The 6,945-nt window shown below is 35.6% G+C and overlaps 1 pseudogene; it reads right to left on the bottom strand.

Annotated features, from left to right (window-relative positions):
- Nucleotides 1–234: 234 nt before the first annotated feature.
- LOC125595426 lies at nt 235–6,678 on the bottom strand (annotated as a pseudogene).
- Nucleotides 6,679–6,945: the final 267 nt, after the last annotated feature.

The raw sequence follows: 6,945 nt of genomic DNA, 5'->3' as shown, positions 1-6,945 counted from the left end.
TCGGCCGCGACACGAGTCAGCTCGCCCGGCGAGCGCGGCCAATACTCTGCGGACCATTCCGAACCCGGTCCCATCTCATAACCATGCATCTTCGTCCAAAGTTTCCGTAACTCAGTCTTCGGGTCCGTGGATACGACACCAATGTTCCGTCTAAAAAACATCATCGAAAGTATTCGGGAAGTTGGGAAGATTATGTTTTTTGAATGGTTTCCTATTCTTCGTAGTAGAGCAGGTTATGGTTAACTTAACACCAACTGCCTCGGCTATGCGAAGAAACAGGGTTCCGTTAGAAGAACCATGCCTATACCAACGGCTACTTCGCGAGTAAAATCATAAAAACGCTTAAGTCTCGATATGGCCCAAAGAGGATCCGAATTGCGGACAAAGGCCCATCTATGGTCCCAAAAGACTTGAACCCAATGACTGGTATGACGGTTTATCTCTTCCGCGGGAAGAGATAAATGTCAAATTTCCGAAGATAATCACAAAGAAGAAGGAAATATGGAAAAGCCCGTTTCACGACAAATCCGGCCCGAGAAGAGGTAAACCGACGTAAGGAGGAGTATATAAGGAGGACATAGGACGAAGAGGAGGGCATTCTAAGAGAAAAGTTAATACTTAGAGCAATTTAGGAATTTTTCCGTTTTTTACTACCGAGCTGCGACTCGACTAGGTTAGAACTTAGGTGGCTAGACTAGCAAACATACCGACAGCTCTCGTGGCCTAGGATCTTACCTGTTGTTCACGCTCAAACGCGAATTCGAAAATAAGACCTCTTTGTTCTCTTTTCGCTCTTTTACGATTTATTACTTTCGAATCTTTCATATTGATTGTGTTGTGCGTGGCCCAGCAGATAACTGGGACCATCAGAGAAGGCTAGGTTAATTTGGCTTTCCTTCGATTAACAAAACTCGACGGTGTGAATTTCGGTTCCCACAACAAATCAAAATTGCTATGTAGAAAATTTATAAAAAACAAAAAAAAAATAATTTCTACATAGAAAAGATTCTAAAGAAAATAAAAACAATTTCGTTTAAAAAATATTAAATGCAAAAAAAATGGAAAATAAAACTGTTTTGTTTCTTAAACTGTTTCTATTTGTTTTTAATATAAATAAAAATCTACATCAAATAAAATTCATTTTATACCCGGAGTTCCTAGCTTAACTAGTAAAGTCTTCTTTCGAAAGGGTAGACGTGCCATATTCGAGTCTCAACAACTGCAGGGAAGGGATTAAACAACCGGCTCTTGTCCTTGGCCCAAAGAGATTATGGGTTTAGGCCCATAAATTCTTGAATTCAAAAAAAAAAAAATATTTTATTTCTCACACTACACCATCACTATTTTTGGAACGATTAATCTTTTTTGAGATTTTACTCCCTATGGTATAAATTCAAATTTATCTTTGCGTACATTCATTGCAGCTTCCTAAATTCTCATGATTCCACTTTCTCTCTCTCTAAGTGTGAAGAAATTGCAATTTTTAACTAAATAAATGAATGGTTTCTAACGAGAGTAGGATTCTGGATGGACATAGTCTCTGTGAAACCCCTCAGATAGTAACTAGCTCGTTATATCATCAGAAAATCTGAACATGCCTCTGCTGTATTGTATTGTTTTCTTCACCTAAACACATCGCCTCTGGTTGTTGTATTGTTGTCTCATCGAGGATTTTGATGATGCCATAGCGGAGTTGGACACTCTAGGTGAAGAGTCATACAAAGACAGCACCTTGATCATGCAGCTACTCCGTGACGACCTCACTCTCTGGACATCCGACATGCAGAGCACGTATGGGATCCATATGTAATCATTTGAAATTTTTTTTATATTATCTCAGTTTATTGGTGCTAAAGTTATATGCTTGTGGGGTGAATAAGGCAAAAGAAAAATCTAAAAAAACATATGCTAATTTTAAGGTTGACTTCATGTTTTGAGTCAATTTTGCAAATAACCCAATAAAAACTTGATTGTATAGATTGTAGACGAGTGTTTAATTTAAAATTAATTGGTAATAAATATATTAATTTATGAGGATGATTGGAGAAAGCTGTTAGTACTATAGACAACTTTAATTCTCTCCACATCACTAAATTAAAAGCAATCAAGCTTTGGTTAATTTTTTAAATTTTACACCCATATCTACCTTTTTATTTATTTTGTTGCTGTGGAGAGCTAATTTTTTAGAGCATTTTTTCAACTGCTTTGAAAAATGTTTTTTTCTCCTTTTTGTAAAACATGTATGCTTCATTTCTTCTATAGTAATACGTTTCACTAACATAAATATAATAATATATTTCTTACATATATAATCCACAAAAATGTTACAAATACTATTAAAATATGTATTACATATATATATGTATATAAATTAAAAAGTTCACACACATGTGTAAATAAAAACTACATATATTAATTTACATCATAATCAATTTGTAATTTCTACAATAAATTATTAACTTCTAAATTTTATTCTAATTTTCAAATATTACTATTTTAATGTTAAAGGCCAATCATGCTTTCTTTGAAAAATCCATAACTAAAATCTTACAACTACAGCACAAAGTCATACTATATAAATTCTATATCAAAAATATAAATCTACGGCTGTAACTAATCATACTATATCTCTCTTACATATTGTTTAAGATCTTTTTCAATTTTTGATGTAAGACACTGTTCTTCTCCACATCTAAAACAAATTGGAATTGTTTTGTTCATCAATTTGATTTTGGTATTAAAAGACTTTGGCATGGCGTCTTTCGTTTGGCATACTTAGCCATTAATTTTTTTGGCTAAACTTCAATTATATATCTTCACATAAAAAAACTAAAGTCGGCCGAATGATTCAACCATATATCTATATAACAGTTAGTTCAATTATATATTTTGTTTACAAAATTGTGCGAGAAAAGGCTACTATTTTATTAGTCCCATATGACTTTTTTGTATTTTAATAACATGATTACATTAATAAAAAGTACAAGTTATTAGAACCATAATGAAGAAAAAGACAAAAATAAGTTTAAAGAATAACAAAAGTTATTAGAATGAACAAGAAGAGAAAATGGTGCGTACAAAAGTAGACCTCTCTCTGATAAGGCCCAATGAAAGAGATTCATATGTTCTAAATCGGTTTCTTTACAATTAGATTGTATATAATTTGTATTACAAGCCCTTCACATGAGCCGAGACAAAAGGTTGTGATGAATCCCATGTCAAGTCCACTGTAAGCCAATGGTGAGTACATCCATAGCTCATCGGTGCTCAACAACAACATTTTGTACATATATGCATTTTGGTTAGTACAAACTTACAACATATACATAGATGTTAAAGACTCTAACGAAAACACAAACCGAAAAAAAATTGTGCATACCTTGATTTGAAGCTGCAAGAACTTCACGTAATGGACCGCTTCTTCAAGCATCGTGCTTATATCGACTTTTGTCCCATTCGGTACAAGGTTTTGTAGTGTCTTGAGCCTTTCGTCAAGTGACCCCACACCTTCGCAAGTGGGTCCGCCCCTGCTTACTTGTCTTGTGACGTCACAGTTAGAGTTACTGTTGTGTGGATTCTCTACGTGAAGTTGTTTCCTCTTAAGCGTTGCCGTTTCTTGGAAGTGATTTTGATCCCAAAAATCAAGCATGGTCGGAAGATTCCCTCCCGCATCACGCCAAGTGGGAACATATCAGGAATCAAGAAAGCATGTTGGTCAGAAGACACAAAACGTTGTTCTGATGATGGTGACGAAGATGGCCATTGTAAAGGCTAGAGAGACTAAGCATCTCATCTTGCGGTTTCTCCTCCTTAGATGATGAACACTGATCAAAGTTGAACATCCCCAGGAGAGACTCCAATTCACCATCAACAAAAACATCCATCTCTCTAACCTTCAACACTTGTATTCCTCCCTTCTTATTCTTCTTGTTAGTTTGTTGTTATAATAGTTTTTGATCTTGAGCAACTATATATAGGTTGGAGATTTTACTCGATGATTTGAGGAAGATTTCGTGATGATAAGAGAAATCAAGAGATTCTTAAACTAATTACAATCATTTGCGTCGAGAACAGGCCGTAATTAAATAAATAATACAAAGGCATGCATGATGAAGAACACGATCAGTCAACTTGTGGGGTCGACAATGAGAGCTGAGACCAGCTTTGTTCCTTCACGACACATTACTATATTTTTTTGATATAACCCATCTATTCAAATATACGTATAAGATCGTTAAGAGATTAGTATAATAATGAGAGACAGTTAACATTGGCCACATAAGAGAAGCAGTGAATAATCTACATTATAAAGAGCCAGTTTCAGCACTCCTGATGCGATACGTCAGCAGGTAAGTGAACCCCACTTTTAAAAAGTGTGAAAAAATGTTAAATATGTTGCTCGAACCCGGATTACTGTGATATAAACACCAACATTTATACCACTAAAGTAAAGGATACTTTGTACATTGGATTTCTTATAGTGGACCCCACACATAACTGTAATGTTTCAATACTCACGTGTAACTTTGATCATCGAAACCTATTTAGTAAAATCCGCATTCTGGCCCAATAAAACTTATAATTGGGCTAAATCTCTTTTGTATGTATCTAGGATTTTTATAGTACTTTGTCTCCACCGATAAACCGAAGTGTTACCTTTTTAGCTTATCAAAAAAAATTCTGAAACTTTTCATCTTCACCTCTCTAAATCTCCAACGACCAGTTATGGTACCGTTTCACCTCTGAAACGACCCGTCTCAGTATATATAATTCCTCAAACAAACCTTGAGACCCATATCTCTTATTAAATTACTCCTAAATTGAACTGTCGCAGCTTTTAGCCAACCTTCGAAGATGTAAGCCTGTTGTTGTTGCTTAATCCGTAGTTGCCCCCGCCACCTTTATCCGCCTAGAACATAGTACCCAGGAAAAGGTATTAAAAATTTGAGTTTCTATGGAATACTATATACCATATTTGTTTAATCAATATTCAAGCTATCAGTTTTAATACTTTAAGCGTATGTTTCTCTGGGCAGAATTCTGAGATCCACGGTTCTATCCCAGTTCGTGTGAATCACTACCATCCATCGCTACGATAGGGGGTCGATCGTGAAAGTTTATTGATCGCTCTGAAGTTGTCCGATTAACTAATATGATGTAAACTTTGTTCTGATGGGCTATAACGGAAAGTTATTTGGTTGCTAGGACTAATAGAGGCTGCAAGGCTGGGTACGTCTTAGGCGGAGCTGAAGGACGGTACAACTAGAGCGCCTATTGTCCGGTTTTTGTCGTGCCAACGTGCTATGGAACTTAAGCCTTCCTAGGAGAATCCAGATCACTTCGAAACGTCGGCTGTCATTTTCAACAGGTACCACCGAGATGTAAATTTTTTTATGTTTGTGGTGTGGTTCGACTCAAGATTGAAACTTTTGCTGATGAAATAATGATTTTGTGGATGCATGTCAATTAGATTTGCGAGGCTACAAACTGGTCACTGTACATTGGCAGGAAAAAAATGGCTATGTATGGTTCAGTTGTAACACCGGTGTGGTGCAATGGGGATGAACATGGTAATCAAAGGTGTGCATAATGTTATTGAGTTCCTCAGCGATGATTCCCCTGACATGGATGTGATCGGAATCTCTGGTGAGTTCCTTTTGTATGTTATTGGTCTGATTTTAAAACAATGCATTTTAGCTTAGTGTCATCTTGAGACTTAAAAACTTGAAATTTATTGGTCAGATAACTTCTTCTCCGACATTAACAAACCTGCTGCAATGAACTGCATCGAGGGACCTGGCAGTAATTAAAAGAGAGATAGAGAACAAGGTGTTGAAAATGAGTGTGTCTGTGTGTCTGGCTTGGTGGAGCTCAATATACTCAAGAACCTCACCGTCTATGTTGTTGCAGGCTCTCTAGGTCGATTCAAATCTCATGCCAGCAACATAGTGTTTGATGTATTCATAGCTACTTGCCAAGATCCAGCCCAAAACATGGAGAGCTCTCAAATTGATGGAAGCCATTAATAGCAATCACCGCACCTTCACTATCTCCACCATCACTGAAGATACCATCATAGAGAACCATGGCAAGGTTGTCTAATTTTACTTGCCATCACGTTCATGTATTTCAGGAGCACAGTGAGAAACATTCTTCCAAGCAATGAAGGTGACGTAGGATTGGCAGCATCATCGGGCCCGTCTGTTTTGGGAGACAAGGTCGATGAGGAATGTGATGCAGCAGATCCTCCAGAGATTTCAGACGCTCAGAACAACCGCAAGCGCTGCCGTGAGTGATTGGAAATATCTATTATATTCCTATCAGCCCGTCAACGTCTTTTCTATGCATTTTTAAACTGCTATTATCTTTGTTTTCCATCATAAACTTTGGATATTTTTTCCCTTGCATGTTTTCTCTGTTCGGAGATTTTATTTCTATTTTGGATTATTAATGAAACGTCGACGGGTTCTAACTCATACAAGATTTGTCAGTGGTGTATTTTTTTGTTTTACCTATTTTTGACATTTTTTTTGTCCACCATAAACTATTTTTAACAAAGTCGAGTAAAACTCTAAAATAAATAATTTTGCAACCGTATAATTTATAATATTTTCTAGAGTTATTAATTTTTTGTAAAAAATAGTTAGTTACAATTCTATATTTTGAAATTAATTTAGGTAAAATAAGAAAATAATTTAATTTATTGTTCGATAAATTGTTTAATTTTTTGAATTCAAATTTTATATTTTGTTCCTTACACTATTTGTTTTATATACTAACAACTACCTAAGTAAATACTAAACAACTTCATAAACTTTATCTTTTGAACATGAAAGCGTTAATAAGCTAATGGTCGATCAAATCATTACGAAAATAATGCATATGAATTCGCCGGTCATTCTTATATCAACTTAATCAAACTGTGTGATTTTCAAATGTTATGTT

The sequence above is a fragment of the Brassica napus genome, unplaced genomic scaffold, assembly GCF_020379485.1.
Source record: "Brassica napus cultivar Da-Ae unplaced genomic scaffold, Da-Ae ScsIHWf_1060;HRSCAF=1499, whole genome shotgun sequence".
NCBI lineage: Eukaryota > Viridiplantae > Streptophyta > Magnoliopsida > Brassicales > Brassicaceae > Brassica > Brassica napus.
This window is presented reverse-complemented; position numbering and strand designations above follow the sequence as displayed.